The sequence below is a fragment of the Schistocerca cancellata genome, chromosome 1 (assembly GCF_023864275.1).
Source record: "Schistocerca cancellata isolate TAMUIC-IGC-003103 chromosome 1, iqSchCanc2.1, whole genome shotgun sequence".
NCBI classification, from domain to species: Eukaryota; Metazoa; Arthropoda; class Insecta; order Orthoptera; family Acrididae; genus Schistocerca; species Schistocerca cancellata.
This window is the reverse complement of record NC_064626.1, coordinates 1,215,312,876-1,215,334,958: the sequence shown is the minus strand read 5'-3', so window position 1 is coordinate 1,215,334,958 and position 22,083 is coordinate 1,215,312,876. Positions and strand designations below refer to the sequence as shown.

The 22,083-nt window shown below is 45.4% G+C and overlaps 2 pseudogenes; one reads left to right on the top strand and one right to left on the bottom strand.

Annotated features, from left to right (window-relative positions):
• The first annotated feature begins 1,359 nt into the window (after positions 1-1,359).
• LOC126097833 (5S ribosomal RNA) lies at positions 1,360-1,476 on the top strand (annotated as a pseudogene).
• Positions 1,477-21,159: 19,683 nt separating this feature from the next.
• On the bottom strand, positions 21,160-21,277 carry LOC126100878 (5S ribosomal RNA; annotated as a pseudogene).
• Positions 21,278-22,083: the final 806 nt, after the last annotated feature.

Below are 22,083 nucleotides of genomic sequence, written 5' to 3'. Positions count from 1 at the left end.
TTCATGACGGACAGGATTGCGTTACAATTGTAACTTCTTTGGGTGAATCGGTTGGTTGTGATTAAATTCCTCTTGCATATGTTTCAACGTTCTTCGTGTGTTATTTTATGAATGCAGTGTTGTATGTAGTCTCCCAATCTTGGCTCCATATTTGATGTGTTCCATAAGATTACAAACTAACATTTTCACAATCCTAAATAAGGCACCAGTTTAGTTATGAATCAAGTTTAATATGCTGAAAATTCAATGATCAGTGTTAAAATAAATGTCCGAATATAAACTGATTTATTTCTTTTTATTTAAATTGTCTTTATATATATATAGTTGGGAATTTGGTAAGCTAGACTGGATACTTGGTGAAACAGTTGCGCAGTAATGCAAGGTTAACTTCCTCAGATAGCTCACAGCATTTAACCCGCTTTTACTGTCTATCAGCACCGCTTTCAGAACAAATTAATGCAACAACATCACAACGTGCTGAAGTTCGGCCGTTCGTAAACGGCAGGCGCGGATTCCATGTCGTATATCTACTACACAAACCTTGCGAATCGGTAAACCTCTTTCCAAGCTAGTGCATGAGCATAATGGTCATAGCTATTTCTGTGAAGTATTTCTGTCGTATGTATGTAGATGGAATGATTGAATTATTGTTTTCGACTTCTCGTTTGTGTGTTTTCCCTTTTTTAGTTGTGCTATTCTACCAGTTTTTGGCTAATTATTTAGTTAAATTCTTCATTCACGCACCAGTCATGTGTATTCATAGGATGTGCATCAAATTCAGTAACGAAATAAATGTGCTACGTAAAAGATAAACTCTGCGTCCTTTATCTTTCTCATTGATGCCAGTTTTCAAATTAATTTTCTGTTCCTTGATTTTTTTAAGTTAATCTGCTTGCTTATGATGGACAAAAATGGGAGGGAAAAATCAATTTAACTAAACAAGCTCATTGATGTACGACATACAATGCTGTTTATCTTGTTAGTGTCTTTAAAAAATTGCATTCTTATAATTAAATTCTAAATTTAATTGAACTGATAATTTCTAGTTCGGTCTTTTCTTAACTGTTAGGAAGGGCTTGGGCCGGTGGAAACACTGTAATTTTTAAATTTATAATTGTCCTTGTGAGGTGTCTTAACCAGAAATTGCGCATAAGGGTTACATCTCCATTATTCTTGGTGCGTATCGTATGTCGAGCCTTGGCTAGGATTTGTTTACAGTTCTACATACATACTTTACACGGTCTTCGGATTGAAGCCCTTAACAACAGAAACAACCTCTTATCACGGCTTTATCTTGCACAGTCGAATGTAAACCCAATATTTCTTGTAAGCTAATTTCCTTCTCGTCTTGTTCAACTAGGCAACGGCCTTGCCGCAGTGGCTACACCGGTTCCCGTCAGATCACCGAAGTTAAGCGCTGTCGGGCGTGGCCGGCACTTGGATGGGTGACCATCCAGCCGCCATGCGCTGTTGCCATTTTTCGGGGTGCACTCAGCCTCGTGATGCCAATTGAGGAGCTACTCGACCAAATGGTAGCGGCTCCGGTCATAGAAAACTATCGTAACGGCCGGGAGAGCGGTGTGGTGACCACACGCCCCTCCTATCCGCATCCTCAACTGAGGATGACACGGCGGTCGGATGGTCCCGGTGGGCCACTTGTGGCCTGAAGACGGAGTGCTTGTTCAACTGAAACAGATATTCATTTCATTACTGTGATCCTCGGTTGCAGATGTTCTCCTGATCAAATACTTTTTGTTTTTAGTCGTTACATGTCACTTATCTAGTTCTTCAGGACAGTCGAAATACACTCCTGGAAATGGAAAAAAGAACACATTGACACCGGTGTGTCAGACCCACCATACTTGCTCCGGACACTGCGAGAGGGCTGTACAAGCAATGATCACACGCACGGCACAGCGGACACACCAGGAACCGCGGTGTTGGCCGTCGAATGGCGCTAGCTGCACAGCATTTGTGCACCGCCGCCGTCAGTGTCAGCCAGTTTGCCGTGGCATATGGAGCTCCATCGCAGTCTTTAACACTGGTAGCATGCCGCGACAGCGTGGACGTGAACCGTATGTGCAGTTGACGGACTTTGAGCGAGGGCGTATAGTGGGGATGCGGGAGGCCGGGTGGACGTACCGCCGAATTGCTCAACACGTGGGGCGTGAGGTCTCCACAGTACATCGATGTTGTCGCCAGTGGTCGGCGGAAGGTGCACGTGCCCGTCGACCTGGGACCGGACCGCAGCGACGCACGGATGCACGCCAAGACCGTAGGATCCTACGCAGTGCCGTAGGGGACCGCACCGCCACTTCCCAGCAAATTAGGGACACTGTTGCTCCTGGGGTATCGGCGAGGACCATTCGCAACCGTCTCCATGAAGCTGGGCTACGGTCCCGCACACCGTTAGGCCGTCTTCCGCTCATGCCCCAACATCGTGCAGCCCGCTTCCAGTGGTGTCGCGACAGGCGTGAATGGAGGGACGAATGGAGACGTGTCGTCTTCAGCGATGAGAGTCGCTTCTGCCTTGGTGCCAATGATGGTCGTATGCGTGTTTGGCGCCGTGCAGGTGAGCGCCACAATCAGGACTGCATACGACCGAGGCACACAGGGCCAACACCCGGCATCATGGTGTGGGGAGCGATCTCCTACACTGGCCGTACACCACTGGTGATCGTCGAGGGGACACTGAATAGTGCACGGTACATCCAAACCGTCATCGAACCCATCGTTCTACCATTTCTAGACCGGCAAGGGAACTTGCTGTTCCAACAGGACAATGCACGTCCGCATGTATCCCGTGCCACCCAACGTGCCCTAGAAGGTGTAAGTCATCTACCCTGGCCAGCAAGATCTCCGGATCTGTCCCCCATTGAGCATGTTTGGGACTGGATGAAGCGTCGTCTCACGCGGTCTGCACGTCCAGCACGAACGCTGGTCCAACTGAGGCGCCAGGTGGAAATGGCATGGCAAGCCGTTCCACAGGACTACATCCAGCATCTCTACGATCGTCTCCATGGGAGAATAGCAGCCTGCATTGCTGCGAAAGGTGGATATACACTGTACTAGTGCCGACATTGTGCATGCTCTGTTGCCTGTATCTACGTGCCTGTGGTTCTGTCAGTGTGATCATGTGATGTATCTGACCCCAGGAATGTGTCAATAAAGTTTCCCCTTCCTGAGACAATGAATTCACGGTGTTCTTATTTCAATTTCCAGGAGTGTAACATTATAGTAGTCGAACTACCATGTAATCTCCATGGTAATACGATTGCCGTGAAACAGATGGCGTGCAGCCTAGTAGTGGCTGAAATCACAGCTAGTTCCTCACAGGCTGTTATTACAAAAACAGCGACTTCTCAGCAAGTCGTGGTTACGCCATTACCTGCCCACCCCTAATACGCAGGCCCGCGGCGGCGAGGTGTGGCGCCAGAGCGGCAAACCGCCACGTAACTTGCCGGTCGCGCCTTCCGGAGCGGAAACTGGGGGCGTGGCGCGCGCCGCCGCCTGATAACATCTCTCAATCAGACAGCTGCACCAAGCTGTCTCCACGGCTGTTTTTGTGTGCTCTTTCGACGGGCATGAAATAACAGGCCCAAGTATTAATTAAGTGTTGAGGTTACTGTTTCACTCCGCTTACTCCTGCCGAGCACACAATCATCTTAAGGAGTAACCGATTTAATTAGAATTTATCTTCTTGTAGCCCTTAACCTCTCCTTTTTGTCGAAGTAATGCCGCTCAGATGTTCCTTCGCTTTGGCTTCGGAGACGTCACGCCATTCCACAAAGTCTCACTTCTAGTGTGGATCTAACGGAAGAGTCGTGAGGTTCATGACCTTCGCCTCCCTCTCCCCTCGAAGTGTTTTACTAAAAACGGGTATATTCACATGTTTCATTTTTCCAATATTTTCAGCTTAGTTTAAGAAAATACGACCAAGATTCCATAAAAATTCATGAATTACAGAAATTTAGGGTACTACCGTGGTCTGGATGCAACATCTGTGATCAATAATCACAGAATCTAGGTCCCTGGGTTGATCCCAGTAACTAATTAGATGTTGTTGTTGTTGTGCTCTTCAGTCCTGAGACTGGTTTGATGCAGCTCTCCATGCTACTCTATCCTGTGCAAGCTTCTTCATCTCCCAGTACCTACTGCAACCTACATCCTTCTGAATCTGCTTAGTGTATTCATCTCTTGGTCTCCCCCTACGATTTTTACCCTCCACGCTGGCCTCCAATACTAAATTGGGGATCCCTTGATGCCTCAGAACATGTCCTACCAACCGATCCCTTCTTCTAGTCAAGTTGTGCCACAAACTTCTCTTCTCCCCACTTCTATTCAATACCTCCTCATTAGGTATGTGATCTACCCATCTAATCTTCAGCATTCTTCTGTAGCACCACATTTCGAAAGCTTCTAATCTCTTCTTGTCCAAACTATTTACCGTCCATGTTTCACTTCCATACATGGCTACACTCCATACAAATACTTTCAGAAATGACTTCCTGACACTTAAATCTATACTCGATGTTAACAAATTTCTCTTCTTCAGAAACGCTTTCCTTGCCATTGCCAGTCTACATTTTATATCCTCTCTACTTCGACCATCATCAGTTATTTTGCTCCCCAAATAGCAAAACTCCTTTACTACTTTAAGTGTCTCATTTCCTAATCTAATTCCCTCAGCATCACCCGACTTAATCCGACTACATTCCATTATCCTCGTTTCGCTTTCGTTGATGTTCATCTTATATCCTCCTTTCAAGACACCATCCATTCCGTTCAAATGCTCTTCCAAGTCCTTTGTTGTCTCTGACAGAATTACAATGTCATCGGCGAAGCTCAAAGTTTTAATTTCTTCTCCATGGATTTTAATACCTACTCCGAATTTTTCTATTGTTTCCTTTACTGCTTGCTCAATATACAGATTGAATAACATCGGGCAGAGGCTACAACCCTGTTTTACTCCCTTCCCAACCACTGCTTCCCTTTCATGTCCCTCGACTCTTATAACTGCCATCCTGTTTCTGCACAAATTGTAAATAGCCTTTCGCTCCCTGTATTTTACGCCTGCCACCTTCAGAATTTGAAAGAGAGTATTCCAGTCAACATTGTCAAAAGCTTTCTCTAAGTCTACAAATGCTATAAACGTAGGTTTGCCTTTCCTTATTCTTTCATCTAAGATAAGTCGTAAGGTCAGTATTGCCTCACGCGTTCCAGTATTTCTACGGAATCCAAACTGATCTTCCCCGAGGTCGGCTTCTACTAGTTTTTCCATTCGTCTGTAAAGAATTCGTGTTAGTATTTTGCAGCTGTGGCTTATTAAACTGATTGTTCGGTAATTTTCACATCTGTCAACACCTGCTTTCTTTGGGATAGGAATGATTATATTCTTCTTGAAGTCTGAGGGTATTGCGCCTGTTTCATACATCTTGCTCACCAGATGGTAGAGTTTTGTCAGGACTGGCTCTCCCAAGGCCGTTAGTAGTTCCAATGGAATGTTGTCTACTCCGGGGGCCTTGTTTCGACTCAGGTCTTTCAGTGCTCTGTCAAACTCTTCACGCAGTATCGTATCTCCCATTTCATCTTCATCTAGATCCTCTTCCATTTCCATAATATTGTCCTCAAGTACAGCGCCCTTGTATAGACCCTCTATATACTCCTTCCACGTTTCTGCTTTCCCTTCTTTGCTTAGAAATGGGTTTCCATCTGAGCTCTTGATGTTCATACAAGTGGTTCTCTTATCTCCCAAGGTCTCTTTAATTTTCCTGTAGGCGGTATCTATCTTAACCCCTCGTGAGATAAGCCTCTACATCCTTACATTTGTCCTCTAGCCATCCCTGCTTAGCCATTTTGCACTTCCTGTCGATCTCATTTTTGAGACGTTTGTATTCCTTTTTGCCTGCTTTATTTACTGCATTTTTATATTTTCTCCTTTCATCAATTAAATTCAATATTTCTTCTGTTACTCAAGGATTCCTACTAGCCCTCGTCCTTTTACCTACTTGATCCTTTGCTGCCTTCATTACTTCATCCCTCAAAGCTACCCATTCTTCTTCTACTGTATTTCTTTCCCCCATTCCTGTCAATTGTTCCCTTATGCTCTCCCTGAAACACTGTACAACCTCTGGTTCTTTCAGTTTATCCGAGTCCCATCTATTTAAATCCCCACCTTTTTGCAGTTTCTTCAGTTTTAATCTACAGGTCATAACCAATAGATTGTGGTCAGAGTCCACATCTGCACCTGGAAATGTCTTACAATTTAAAACCTGGTTCCTAAATCTCTGTCTTACCATTATATAATCTATCTGATACCTTTTAGTATCTCCAGGGTTCTTCCATGTATACAACCTTCTTTCATGATTCTTAAACCAAGTGTTAGCTATGATTAAGTTGTGCTCTGCGCAAAATTCTACCAGGCGGCTTTCTCTTTCATTTCTTAGCCCCAATCCATATTCACTTACTACGTTTCCTTCTCTCCCTTTTCCTACTACCGAAATCCAGTCACCCATGACTATTAAATTTTCGTCACCCTTCACTATCTGAATAATTTCTTTTATTTCATCATACATTTCTTCAATTTCTTCGTCATCTGCAGAGCTAGTTGGCATATAAACTTGTTCTACCGTAGTAGGGGTTGGCTTCGTATCTATCTTGGCCACAATAATGCGTTCACTATGCTGTTTGTAGTAGCTTACCCGCATTCCTATTTTCCTATTCATTATTAAACCTACTCCTGCATTACCCCTATTTGATTTTGTGTTTATAACCCTGTAGTCACCTGACCAGAAGTCTAGTTCCTCCTGCCACCGAACTTCACTAATTCCCACTATATCTAACTTTAACCTATCCATTTCCCTTTTTAAATTTTCTAACCTACCTGCCCGATTAAGTGACCTGACATTCCACGCTCCGATCCGTAGAACGCCAGTTTTCTTTCTCCTGATAACGACATCCTCTTGAATAGTCCCCGCCCGGAGATCCGAATGGGGGAATATTTTACCTCTGGAATATTTTACCCAAGAGGACGCCATCATCATTTAATCATACAGTAAAGCTGCATGCCCTCGGGATAATTATGGATAAAATTGACAGCAACGGTGGCTGAAAGCTCCAGGTATAAAGAGTCACCCTTGTTCTGCCAACGGCTTTGTCAAAGAGGGCTGAGGAGCGGGTAGAGATTCGAAACACTCTCCTGTCCTAGGGGTGGAAAACTGCACCTAAACGGCGGAAAAATCAGGAATGATCAACGCCATGAAGATGAAGAAGACAATGGAAACCACTACATTAAAGAAACCCAGTCTCTATCCACAGGACATGTTGCACTAAAAAAGTGTCATGCTAATATTTCCATTGGCAAAAGATACCAGATGAGTTCTCATTTCGGATGCCCGGGAGGGGGCTGCCAAGGTGGAGGTGACCATGAGCAAAATATTTAATAACAAGAGAAAAGGTAACATTCTACGAGACGGACAGTGTAATGCTGAAAGTCCGAATGTGATAGGGAAGCTAGGAAGTCTGAAACGGGGAATGCAATGGCGGGGGCTAGTGAAGTTATATGGAAATAAGACATGCATTTCCGCTCAGTCAAATATAAGGCAATATTAACTGTAGCAGGAAATGGAGTGAAGTGAGTAGGCAGATGTGCTCATAATCCGTATGTGAGCTCCAGAGAGAATGCGAGTCCCTCTGGAGTAATTCACCCCAGCCTTACCCGTATTTTGCGCGCAAACGGGTTTAATCCATATCTTGCATCACCTCAACCATCAAGTACGTTTAAAAATTGTGGAAAGCTGAATGTAAGAAATACGCATTATTGAGCCGCTGTGAATCTGCACTGACTGAGCTAGGTTGAACATGCATTGCAGTGGAGTGTGAACGTTTGGTGTGGGGTTATTGGTTCTTTATACTTTGAAGAGACGTTAATGGGTAAAAGATGCTCAGTTTCTTACGGAAATGCTAGCGGCTGTCGTAGAGGAAGAACCACTTTAAATACGTAGATGTAAGTAGTACCAGCAAGATGGGTGTCCCGCTCACTAATCGTTTGTGGTTAGCAAAGCCCACGCACTGGTTGCTCGGTAGAAGTCTAGATTTACATGGATACTCTGCAAATCACATTTAAGCGCCTGGCAGAGGGTTCATCGAACCATCTTCAGAACTCTCTATTAGTCCAATCTCGTATAGCACGCGGAAAGAACTAACACCTATATCTTTCCATACGAGCTCTGATTTCCCTTATTTTATCGTGGTGATCGTTTCTCTCTATGTAGGTCGTCGTCAATAAAATATTATCGCATCCGAAGGAGAAAGTTGGTGATTGGAATTTAGTGAGAAGACTCCTCCGCAGCGAAAAACGCCTTTCTTTTAATGATGTCCATTCCAAATCTTGTATCGTTTCAGTGACATTCTCTCCCATTTATGCGACAGTACAAAACGTGCTGCCCCTCTTTGCACTTTTTTTGATGTACTCCGTCAATCCTATATGGTAAGGATCCCACACCGCGCAGCAGTATTTTAAAAGAGGACGGACACGCGATATAGGCAGTCTCCTTAGTAGGTCTGTTACATTTTCTAAGTGTCCTGCCAATAAAACGCAGTCTTTGGTTAACCTTCCCCACAACATTTTCTGTGTGTTCCTTCCAATTTAAGTTGTTCGTTATCGTAATACCCAGGTATTTAGTTGAATTTACGCCTTTTAGGTTAGACTGATTTATCGTGTAACCGAAATTTAACGAGTTCCTTTCAGCACTCATGTGGATGACCTCACACTTTTCGTTATTTAGGGTCAACTGCAATGTTGCTGGTCTGCTAGCACTGACAACCCTGTGAAAGCGCCGCTGCTCTCCGTCGTTAAGTGCAGCCCGTCAGCCACTACGTCGTCCGTGGTCAGAGATAATGCCTGAAATTTGGTATTTTCGGCACAGTCTTGACACTGTGGATCTCGGAATATTGAACTCCTTAAAGATTACCGAAATTTAATGTCCCATACGTCTAATTATAATTACCATTCTGCATTCAGAGTCTGTTAATTTCCGCCGTGCTGCCATAATCACGTTGGAAATGTTTTCACATGACTCACCTGGGTACAAATGACAGCTTCACCCATGCACTGCCCTTTAACACCTGCTGTACAGATACGCGACAGTTTCATTTAACAACGTAAACTTCCGCATCAGGAAGCAGTCGGTTTCGCTTTCAAAACAGATAAATCCCATGTCCTAAACCTGTATTTGATCCGAAACTACTAATCTGATTTTGAATTCTCTTTTAGAATGACAACCGAAATTAGTATAGCTCAGTTTGAAAAAATGAAGTTGATTCCGGTGTATCTGTAATTAATATACACTGAAGCGCCAAAGAAAGAGGTATAGGCGTGTGTTTTCAAACACAGAGATATGTAAACAGGCAGAATATGGCGCTGTGATCGGCAACGCCTATAAGAGACAAGTGTCTGGCGCAGTTGCTAGATCGGTTACTGCTGATACAATGGTTTGAACGTGGTGTTATAGTACGTGCATGAGCAATGGGACACAGCATCACCGAGGTAGCGAAGTAATGGGGATTTTTCCGCACGAGCATTTCACGAGTTGTAAGTAGGCTGTTTATGTTTTCTTATTGGCAACGTTACGTAGCGCTCTATATGAAAATCACTGGCTGTGCTGTGTGCAGCCTGTGGCTAGTTTGCATTGTTGTCAGCCATTGTAGTGTTGGGCAGCGGCAGCTGGATGTGAACAGCGCGTAGCATTGCGCAGTTGGAGGTGAGCCGCCAGCAGTGGTGGATGTGGGGAGAGAGATGGCGGAGTTTTGTAATTTGTCATGAACTGCTATATATATTATGACTATTAAGGTAAATACATTGTTTGTTCTCTATCAATATCTTTCATTTGCTAACTACCCCTATCAGTAGTTAGTGCCTTCCGTAGTTTGAATCTTTTATTTAGCTGGCAGTAGTGGCGCTCGCTGTATTGCAGTAGTTCGAGTAATGAAGATTTTTGTGAGGTAAGTGATTTCTGAAAGGTATAGTTTAATGTTAGTCAGGGCCATTCTTTTGCAGGGATCTTTGATAGTCAGATTGCGTTGCGCTGAAAACATTGTGTGTCAGTTTAAGCACAGTCTTATATAAATTGTTCTAAGGGGACGTTACAGAGTGTACAATGAATATCAGGAATCCTGTAAAACATCAAATCTCCGACGTCGCTCCGGCCGGAAAAAGATCCAGCAAGAACGGGAACAACGACGACTGAAGAGAATCTTTCAGCATGACAGAGGTGCAACCCTTCCGCAAACTGCTGCAGATTTCAATGCTGGACCATCAACAAGTGTCAGCTCGCAAACCATTCCACAAAACGTCATCGATATGGGCTTTCGGAGCCGAAGGCTGACCGCACGACACAAAGCTTTACGCCTCGACTGGGCCTGTCAATTCGACATTGGACTGTTGATGACTGGAAACACGTTACCTGGTCGGACGAGTCTCGTTTCAAATTGTATTGAGCGGATGGACTTGTACGGGTATGGAGACAATCTCATGAATCCAAGGACTCTGCATGTCAGCAGGGGACTGTTCAAGCTGGTGGCTGCTCTGTAATGGTGTGGCGTGGGGCGTGTGAAGTGGGCATCCTGTCTGCATCCATTCATGTCCATTGTGCAGTGTGACGAATTTGGCCAATTCCAGCAGGAGAAGGCGACTCTTCATATGTCCAGAACTTCTACAAAGTGGCTTCAAGAAAATTCTTCCGAGTTTAAACACTTTCGCCGGCCACCAGACTCCCCAGACATGAACATTATTGAGCGTATCTGGGATGCCTTTCTACGTGCTGTTCAGAAGAGATCTCCAGCCCCCTCGTACTCTTAAGGATTTACGGACAGCCCTGCAAGATTCGTGGTTTCAATTCCCTCCAGCACTACTTCGGACATCAGTCGAGTCCATGCTAGTTCTGCGTGTTCGCGGGGGTTCTACACGGTATTACGCAGGTGTACCAGTTCCTTTGGCTCTTCAGTGTAGCTATGAAAAGAGACTGTATGTCGTTTAGAAGAAACTTTTTTCACAATTCGCTTTAGTGAAAACAGAATAACGAAATTTTTGAGGAGATCAGTGAAATCTGGTTTCGCAGGATAGAGCGGATCAGGTTATGGTTGTGGAGGGGGGGGGGGGGGAGGCGTAATCAGTTACTGTTAGTTGCACAAACACCCAAACTTTTATTTTCCTAAGAACCACTTAATTACACATTGCCTTAAAAGGGTCCAATTAAAACAATACGGCTGAAGGCCTAGTTAAGAAAACTTGTAATACGTCCTGGACTGAAGGGCCGATATCACACCTAAAACAAGAACGGCTGAAGGCCTGATCACAAGTTATAAAAATTACTTTAAAGAATACAAGCAGCTGAAGGCATTACTTAAAAAAAATATTTCTCGTAAATACGCTGCTGAAGGCCACACACAAGACATTGAACAGCTCAGGGCTTAGGGCCTGGATAACAAGAATTTCAGATAGAACTAACTTTCAAAATTTTAGTTATTAAACAAATCAGTCTTTCTAATTTTTAATTTAAGCTGGCTGAAGGCATTATTTAAAATTAAAACAAACTAAATTAATAGACAGCTGAAGGCCTCACACAGTACATCAGACTAAAATGAAAATCACAATCTAAAATCAACAGAACAATGGTGCTCAGAAGTGTTCCGAGGGTCGGTCTAAGGAGGTAGCTCTAACGTAATGTGGGGTGAGACAGGCAGCCAAGAATAAGGTTAAATAATCGGATAGCAACCTGACCCAGGGACAGCTGAAGGACCGACCAACAACGTAATCAATTCCCTTCAGCCCGACCAACGGTACGACAATGGAAAGTATGAGTCGACGACGAAGATACCAGCAGCACTACCTGCTAGCCGGATTGGCCCAGGAAGCAACAACGGGCAATGAACGAAGAGATGTCACAGCAGTTGAGGTTTCATAACAGGTTAACTGATCACTCAACTTCAGTGTCCAGGTTCGGTGGGCAACGAACTTTGTAGCTCTCGCAGGTAGCGCCTCACAATTCGACCGTGCGTACACGCTGCCAGCGGTCCTGGCCTGAACACACGTCGTGGAGACTTCCTTGCTGCTCTGTCCCAATCGACCGACTGCTGCAGCACACAGACAGCATTAAAATAGGTGCTCACTCAAAACTCACACACGGTTCCACGAAAACACTTCCACAAACAACTCGAGCAATAGTAAAACCAGTGACTGTGGAACAACAAGGACGAATCACAAGTCGACACACACGGAGAACCCAGAAGCGGTCGGCGACCAAATACACGTCGTCCGATGAGACGATTGACCTAACGACTTACCAAGGTCGTCCCCACTCAAGTCATGTGTGTCGGCATCGGTCGGGCAACTCATGGCTGGCCGGACCTCACTGCTGCTGCATCCTCACTGAACGCCCGACACACGACGACCCGGAAATACTAGCGCTCGCTACAAAGACAGTACGATAGTGCTCTTAGTTATAAGCGCTGCTGGTGCCACTCACGGGCAGGCAATCCAGAAACTTAGTGACGCCAGTAAATTGAATAAGAAACGGGATGGCAGTACCCCAAAGACAAGATGTCAAGCAATAAACGGCACGAACACGAGCCGCGCCCGGCTCAATCAGCTTAGCTGACTCACTGTATTATTCATTACAGACTTCATTAAGGTTGGTTGGATGATTTGGGGGGAGGGACCAAACAGCGAGGTCATCGGTCCCATCGGATTAGAGAAGGGTGGGGAAGGAAGTCGGCCATTCCCTTTCAAAGGAACCATCCCGCCATTTGCCTGGAGCGATTTAGGGAAATCACGGAAAAGCTGAATCAGAATGGCCGGACGCGGGTTCGAACCGTCGTCCTTCCGAATGCGAGTCGGGTCTGCTAACCACTGCGTCACCTCGCTAGTCTTAGTTCCTCGAACAATCCTCTGCAGGGCGTTCTTGAGTCCACACCACAGATATATTCCTACTAAACGCTTTTACACTCAGAGAACTTCAGCTCCTCCAGGAGTTCACGGATAAAGCAACTGAGTACCTAACACACATAACGAATGCCATACTAAAACACCAACACTTCCCAGCCTTTTGGAAGACGGCCAAGGTCCTGATGTTCAGGAAGCCGGGGAAAGACCACAGCCTCCCACAAAATTACCGACCCATCAGCCTTCTGAGCTCGCTCAGTAAGATTGTTGAGAAGGTGATTCTCAAACGCATCACTAGGCACTGCATAACAAATGACATCCTGAGACCGGAGCGATTCGGCTTCAGGAACCACCACTCCACAACACAACAACTCCTACGGGTCGTTGAACATATAACATATGGCTTCAACATAAACAAAGCTACAGGGGCGGTGTTCCTGGATATCGAAAAGGCTTTCGACCGTCTATGGCACAACGGCTTCATCCGCAAACTCAGCGACGCGGGATTCCCCGACGGGCTGCTGCGTCTAATGCACTCGTACCTCACAGACAGGAGTTTCAACACTGACGTGCAGGGAAAACAATCAACACGACACGGTATACACGCGGGAGTACCCCAGGGAAGCATCCTAGGGCCCCTACTGTTTAACCTCTACACAAACGACCTCCCAACCACACACAACACAATGATGGCAATCTACGCGGATGACACAGCCTCCTTGCACAAGATTGGAAACCATCAAACATTACGTCACGCCTACAGACTGCACTCAGAGTGGCCGAGCCTTGGTTGGAGAAATGGCGTGTTAGAGTAAACGTCGACAAGTGCGAAGCCGTTCTGTTCACTAGAAAACCGAAGCAACTGTGCAAACACCGCTACTGCACAACAAAAACTCTAAATGCACGTCCAATACGTTTCCGCGAGAAAGTCAAATACCTCGGTGTCTGGCTGGACCGGAAATTACTCTGGGGGGGACCACATACAACACATGACCAACCGAGCTAGCGCGAGGCTCTAACAGCTCTATCCTATGCTCAACAGGCGTAGCACACTGAACAGAAGGGTGTCGAGGTCCATGTACATGACACTTATCCGACCCCTGATGACGTACGCAGCTCCTGTCTGGAGATACGCTGCGCCCACACGCCTGCGCCGTCTGCAGCTCATACAAAACAAAGTACTCAAAATCATAAGCAATGCTCCACGATACACACGCATCGCGGACATTCACCGGGAATACCGACTTGAGACTCTCACGGAGGTAATCCACAAACTCACCACAAGACTATACAGAAACTCCAGACATTCGCAGAACCCGTTTATTCTGAATCTGGGGAACTACGACCACAACCATAGATGGAAACATAAAAGACCAAGAGACATACTTGTGAGGACATAACATCTATGGCCAAGCATACGCAAACATAACGGCACAGGCGAGCCCCTGTTAATCAGACGCCATTACTGGATATCCAGCTGAAATACACTGCCGAATAACTGGCACCACACAGGGAAGCCGTACCGTACACTGCATGCAAACAAGCTCCACACATCCCCCACACAGTGAGATGATCTACGGCCGATCTCCCACTACTGTATAACGATCTTGATTGTTCCAGGAATGTAGCAGCTGCAGCAACTGGGACACATCACCATCGCTTGTCACGGTAATGATGCATGATACTTATACTAACAAATCCAACCTTGCATGAGCTATCGCAGCTAGTAAGCCACTACTGCTCTTACTACCCATCCCACTGTCGCAGAGGTTTTTTTTCCCACGGCACGAGTCATGGCACTTTTTTCCCTCTGCTCTTCAAATCGCTACCCTCACTCGCGTTTCGTCCACTATCTATCACCTGATGGACCGTGTTAATGCGTAGTCTTACCCAGACGCACGGTCAACATCACAGCCCAGCACCCTGTGATCCACTTACTAGATAACTAAGATGTTTACGGAGGTGACAGTAGAACTTTTGGTTTGGTCACCACGTTGGTGCGGGCGTGGAGGGGCCCCATCTTTTTTAGCTTACCATTCCCAAGATGATTTGGCATTCCCAGTTCAGTATTTCTACTGTAACAGTATACAAACAAGAGTGATCCTGTTACACACTTCAGCAGCAGAGCAAGATATTCGTGAATCGAATGAGCGATGTAAGGCCGTGAAGAATCGTGTCTGCAGACGGTCCAGACAGAGCCCGTAATCGCGTCTCGTGACGAGCGAATGTTGGCCGCCTTTTGTTCGACAGCCGTTTCGGCCAGAGGACGTGAATGCCCTTGGGGCGGAATGGCGGATGCGAGGTCGGCATTCCTGGCTGGGGGACCCGACGTGGGCTCCCCCTGCTCGCTGGACCAGAAACGAGGCACGCACGAACGGTCGCCCGGCCCACCCCTCGCACGCGGGAGCAGAAAGGGGAGTTTCAGGTTCGCCGGCGCCGACTGCGTCACCGCAGTAACCACTGTGGCCAGCTGCTCCGACGTGACGTCAGCACTGAGCGATTATAGAGTGCGGTCCCACTGACGTTAGATTAGCGCAACAGGCTGACATCGTAACCTCATAATTTCTGTTAATCATCGGGAGCATATACACCGCCAAAGACTCTTCTCGTCCTTCTGGAAATACAGGGGTTGGATTAAAGTGTGGAAACACCTCGAGAAACGCATGCTTGAACATAAACTCAGATCCTAACAAAGCCTGCAGGTTTCGCTCTCGTGTTTGATCACGACCTCTCACATAGCAGTCCGTCATCAGGCCACAAGTGGCACATCGCGACCATCCGACCACCATGTCATCCTCAGCTGAGAATGCGGATAGGAGGTGATATGGCGCGCCCCGCTAACCTGTGATCTTGTTCAGAACGCGCACTGTAATCGATTATAGTTCGCTGTGCTGGTGCGGGTTGCATGTGTTTGCGGTGGCCGGCGGAAAGCGAGAGGGTTGTTGGTTTTCCGGGGACTGCTCGGAACGTGAACTTCGCTCTGCCTGACCTGCTAGTGACTAGCGCTAAGGTTGTTGTGCCTCGAAATATGAGCAGAGTGGTCTGGGGCGGAGGCGACTCGCCGCTGTGCTGGCCGTGCGGTGGTGACTAATTGGAGTCGGCGTACTTGTTCTTCCTGCCTGTTCAAATGGCTCTGAGCACTATGGGACTCAACTTCTGAGGTCATTAGTCCCCTAGAACTTAGAACTAATTAAACCTAATTAACCTAAGGACATCACACACATCCATGCCCGAGGCAGGATTCTAACCTGCGACCGTAGCGGTCTCGCGGTTCCAGACTGCAGCGCCTAGAACCGCACGGCCACTTCGGCCGGCTTTTCTGCCTGTCTGATGTGGAGGTCCGGTGTGGTCCTGTGATACTCTAGCCCGGAAACAACTAGTTGTTGAATTTTGGAGTCGTCTGCCAGCTTAGGGTGTGGGCTCGGTTGGCTCTTCAGATTTTCCCCTGGAAGCTCCAGCAGCGGTTTCTGAAATTTTCTGATGTGGGACGATGTTGTTGGAACTTTTTTGCTGTGTGTGTGTCTCGTTACGATGTTTGTTGGTACTAATTTATTTGCTCAACTGGAGTCCTGCCCGGAGTTGCGTTCATGTATGGTACATTTGGCAGTCGATGTGTTAGGTAAAGTCTGCCTAAGAAGGGCGGTTTTGTACAGTTTATACATAGTGGATTACTGCTGCTTGGTATATGTGGTCTTCTGGGACCTGAATAAGACGATCTAATCAATTTGATTGTGTAACAGCATTTAGTGGTATGTTCTGTATTTTTTTACTGTGTTATTATTAACTTGGCGGTTCAAATGGCTCTGAGCACTAAGCGACTTAACTTCTGAGGACATCAGTCGCCTAGAACTTAGAACTAATTAAACATGACTAACCTAAGGACACCACACAAATCCATGCCCGAGGCAGGATTCGAACCTGCGAGCGTAGCGGTCGCTCGGCTCCAGACTGTAGCGCCTAGAACCTCACGGCCACTTCGGCCGGCCTATTAACTTGGTGGAATAGTCGCGTTTGGTGTCATTAAGGCACTTCTAAGACTGTGGTTTGACTATGCATGTGCGGTTGGCTTTTATTATTTCGTTTTAGGAAGCGAGAATTGTTTGAGATTTGTGTGTGTTGGCTTCCGGCACTTATTAAGAGCGGCCGAGTTAACGGCTCTGTGGTTATCATGTGCCGTCGGGATGTTATACTGTATTTCTCAATTTTATCTTGTGTTGACATTATCTGTCGTGTTACAGAGCATAACCAAGGTGCGTAAGTGATGGGCAGTTGTGGGAGGCATGTCGGGGAGCTCTCAGCGGTTTATTTCGGGGACCGTTTCTAGTGGGAAGGCTCCGATGTGTTGAGAGCTCGCTCGTCTGTGATTGCGTTGGGGGTTGCCCTCGCCCTTTGGTTGTATCAAATTATTATTTTGTTATTGTATTTATTGGTTGTGTGTTGTGCTTCCTTCATTTTATGGCGCCAAGCGCCATTATCTTTCACAAAGTTTTTTTTATATAAATCATTTTAAATTGTAATGCCAAGTTAACTTATTATTGGATTTTGTCTTTTGGATAAACTCTAGTAGCACTATTGTAAAAGGGTCTTGACTGTATGGTGGCAAGCCGCCGTTATTGTTTTTAAAGCTCACTCTTTAACCATTTGTTAAGTTTTGTAAGTTATATGAATTTGTTCCCCCCCATGTACCATGGACCTTGCCGTTGGTGGGGAGGCTTGCGTGCCTCAGCGATACAGATGGCCGTACCGTAGGTGCAACCACAACGGAGGGGTATCTGTTGAGAGGCCAGACAAACATGTGGTTCCTGAAGAGGGGCAGCAGCCTTTTCAGTAGTTGCAGGGGCAACAGTCTGGATGATTGACTGATCTGGCCTTGAACATTAACCAAAACGGCCTTGCTGTGCTGGTGCTGCGAACGGCTGAAAGCAAGGGGAAACTACAGCCGTAATTTTTCCCGAGGACATGCAGCTCTACCGTATGATTAAATGAAGATGGCGTCCTCTTGGGTAAAATATTCCGGAGGTAAAATAGTCCCCCATTCGGATCTCCGGGCGGGGACTACTCAAGAGGACGTCGTTATCAGGAGAAAGAAAACTGGCGTTCTACGGATCGGAGCGTGGAATGTCAGATCACTTAATCGGGCAGGTAGGTTAGAAAATTTAAAAAGGGAAATGGATAGGTTAAAGTTAGATATAGTGGGAATTAGTGAAGTTCGGTGGCAGGAGGAACAAGACTTTTGGTCAGGTGATTACAGGGTTATAAATACAAAATCAAATAGGGGTAATGCAGGAGTAGGTTTAATAATGAATAAAAAAATAGGAGTACGGGTAAGCTACTACAAACAGCATAGTGAATGCATTATTGTGGCCAAGATAGACACAAAGCCCATGCCTACTACAGTAGTACAAGTTTATATGCCAACTAGCTCTGCAGATGATGAAGAAATAGATGAAATGTATGACGAGATAAAAGAAATTATTCAGGTAGTGAAGGGAGACGAAAATTTAATAGTCATGGGTGACTGGAATTCGTCAGTAGGAAAAGGGAGAGAAGGAAACATAGTAGGTGAATATGGATTGGGGGGGAAGGAATGAAAGAGGAAGCCGCCTTGTAGAATTTTGCACAGAGCATAACTTAATCATAGCTAACACTTGGTTCAAGAATCATGAAAGGAGGCTGTATACATGGAAGAAGCCTGGAGATACTGACAGGTTTCAGATAGATTATATAATGGTAAGACAGAGATTTAGGAACCAGGTTTTAAATTGTAAGACATTTCCTGGGGCAGATGTAGATTCTGACCACAATCTATTGGTTATGAACTGCAGATTGAAACTGAAGAAACTGCAAAAAGGTGGGAATTTAAGGAGATGGGACCTGGATAAACTGAAAGAACCAGAGGTTGTAGAGAGTTTCAGGGAGAGCATTAGTGAACAATTGACAGGAATGGGGGAAAGAAATACAATAGAAGAAGAATGGGTAGCTCTGAGGGATGAAGTGGTGAAGGCAGCAGACGAGCAAGTAGGTAAAAAGACGCGGGCTACTAGAAATCCTTGGGTAACAGAAGAAATATTGAATTTAATAGATGAAAGGAGAAAATATAAAAATGCAGTAAATGAAGCAGGCAAAAAGGAATACAAACGTCTCAAAAATGAAATCGACAGGAAGTGCAAAATGGCTAAGCAGGGATGGCTAGAGGACAAATGTAAGGATGTAGAGGCTTGTCTCACTAGGGGTAAGATAGATACTGCCTACAGGAAAATTAAAGAGACCTTTGGAGACAAGAGAACCACTTGTATGAATATCAAGAGCTCAGATGGCAACCCAGTTCTAAGCAAAGAAGGGAAAGCAGAAAGGTGGAAGGAGTATATAGAGGGTTTATACAAGGGCGATGTACTTGAGCACAATATTATGGAAATGGAAGAGGATGTAGATGAAGATGAAATGGGAGATACGATACTGCGTGAAGAGTTTGACAGAGCACTGAAAGACCTGAGTCAAAACAAGGCCCCGGGAGTAGACAACATTCCATTAGAACTACTGATGGCCTCGGGAGAACCAGTCATGACAAAACTCTACCATCTGGTGAGCACGATGTATGAGACAGGCGAAATACCCTCAGACTTTAAGAAGAATATAATAATTCCAATCCCAAAGAAAGCAGGTGTTGACAGATGTGAAAGTTACCGAACAATCAGTTTAATAAGTCGTAGCTGCAAAATACTAACGCGAATTCTTTACAGACGAATGGAAAAACTGGTAGAAGCCGACCTTGGGGAAGATCAGTTTGGATTCCGTAGAAATGTTGGAACACGTGAGGCAATACTGACCTTACGACTTATCTTGGAAGAAAGATTAAGAAAAGGCAAACCTACATTTCTAGCATTTGTAGACTTAGAGAAAGCTTTTGACATTGTTGACTGGAATACTCTCTTTCAAATTCTGAAGGTGACAGGGGTAAAATACAGGGAGCGAAAGGCTATTTACAGTTTGTACAGACACCAGATGGCAGTTATAAGAGTCGAGGGGCATGAAAGGGAAGCAGTGGTTGGGAAAGGAGTGAGACAGGGTTGTAGCCTCTCCCCGATGTTATTGAATCTGTATATTGAGCAAGCAGTAAAGGAAACAAAAGAAAAATTCGGAGTAGGTATTAAAATTCATGGAGAAGAAGTAAAAACTTTGAGGTTCGCCGATGACATTGTAATTCTGTCAGAGACAGCAAAGGACTTGGAAGAGCAGTTGAACGGAATGGACAGTGTCTTGAAAGGAGGATATAAGATGAACATCAACAAAAGCAAAACGAGGATAATGGAATGTAGTCAAATTAAGTTGGGTGATGCTGAGGGAATTAGATTAGGAAATGAGACACTTAAAGTAGTAAAGGAGTTTTGCTATTTAGGGAGTAAAATAACCGATGATGGTCGAAGTAGAGAGGATATAAAATGTAGACTGGCAATGGCAAGGAAAGCGTTTCTCAAGAAGAGAAATTTGTTAACATCGAATATAGATTTAGGTGTCAGGAAGTCGTTTCTGAAAGTATTTGTATGGAGTGTAGCCATGTATGGAAGTGAGACATGGACGATAACTAGTTTGGACGAGAAGAGAATAGAAGCTTTCGAAATGTGGTGCTACAGAAGAATGCTGAAGATAAGGTGGGTAGATCACGTAACTAATGAGGAGGTATTGAATAGGATTGGGGAGAAGAGAAGCTTGTGGCACAACTTGACTAGAAGAAGGGATCGGTTGGTAGGACATGTTCTGAGGCATCGAGGGATCACAAATTTAGCTTTGGAGGGCAGCGTGGAGGGTAAAAATCGTAGAGGGAGACCAAGAGATGAATACACTAAGCAGATTCAGAAGGATGTAGGTTGCAGTAGGTACTGGGAGATGAAGAAGCTTGCACAGGATAGAGTAGCATGGAGAGCTGCATCAAACCAGTCTCAGGACTGAAGACCACAACAACAACAACATGAATTTGTTGTTATTTAAAAGAGTTTAGTATTGGCAATTTAATAAATTGTGTACAGAGTCTGCTGTTTGGATATTATTGGGTGGAACCCCTTGGATAGTTGTCCTTAAGAAAATACGTTTCGGGAGGGGCATGTGGTCAGCACACCGCTCTCCCGGTCGTTATGATGGTTTTCTTACATCGGAGCCGCTACTATTCGGTCGAGTAGCTCCTCAATTGGCGGGCATCATGAGGCTGAGTGCACCCCGAAAAATGGCAACTGCGCATGGGGATCCTGATGGTCACCCATCCAAGTGCCAACCACGCCCGACAGCGCTTAACTTCGGTGATCTGACGGGGACCGGTGTATCCATTGGGGCAAGGCCGTTGCCGCCTCTCTGAGACGCTACTAGATAAAGTTTGCTAAGTTCAGAATGGTTCAAATGGCTCTGAGCACTATGGGACTTAACATCTGAGTTCATCAGTCCCCTAGTACGTAGAACTACTTAAACCAAACTAACCTAAGGACATCACACACATCCAAGCCCGAGGCAGGATTCGAACCTGCGACCGTAGCGGTCGCGCGGTTACGGACTGAAGAGCCTAGAACCGCTCGGCCGCAACGGCCGGCCAAAGTTTGCTAAGCAATTTGTTAGAGGACAGATAGAGTTATCCCAGGTAAACCCTTTTTGCTTTGCATCAAAAATGTCTAACATAACTGTGATACCAGAATGAAATTTTCACTCCGCAGCGAAATGTCTGCAGATATGAAATTTACTGACCAATTAAATCTGTGTGCCGGAGCGGGACACGAACTCGTGAGTTCGAGTCTCAGTTCGTCACACAGTTTTAATCTGCCTGGAAGTTTCATAGCAGTGGTGCATCATCTATGTAATTACAGTTATAATGAACGTAAGCAATGAAAATAATCAGTTTTTTTTCCTTTATTGGGTTTCGATTCCCCCTAAAGGGGGCGGGCTGGCAGCAGCTTATTACGCCGCTCTTCAGCCTACAGAATTTGTTTTAAAAAGATGAAGATAATAAAAAATAATAACAGTTGGCGATAAAATCGGTGACTTAAAGGTAAAAATGGCAGAAAATTCTGGAGCATAAAACATAAAACACAGGGTCGATGAAGCTAATAAAACACACAGGAAGCAGAAAAACAATAGACAGACAATTAAAAAAACACGGCGAC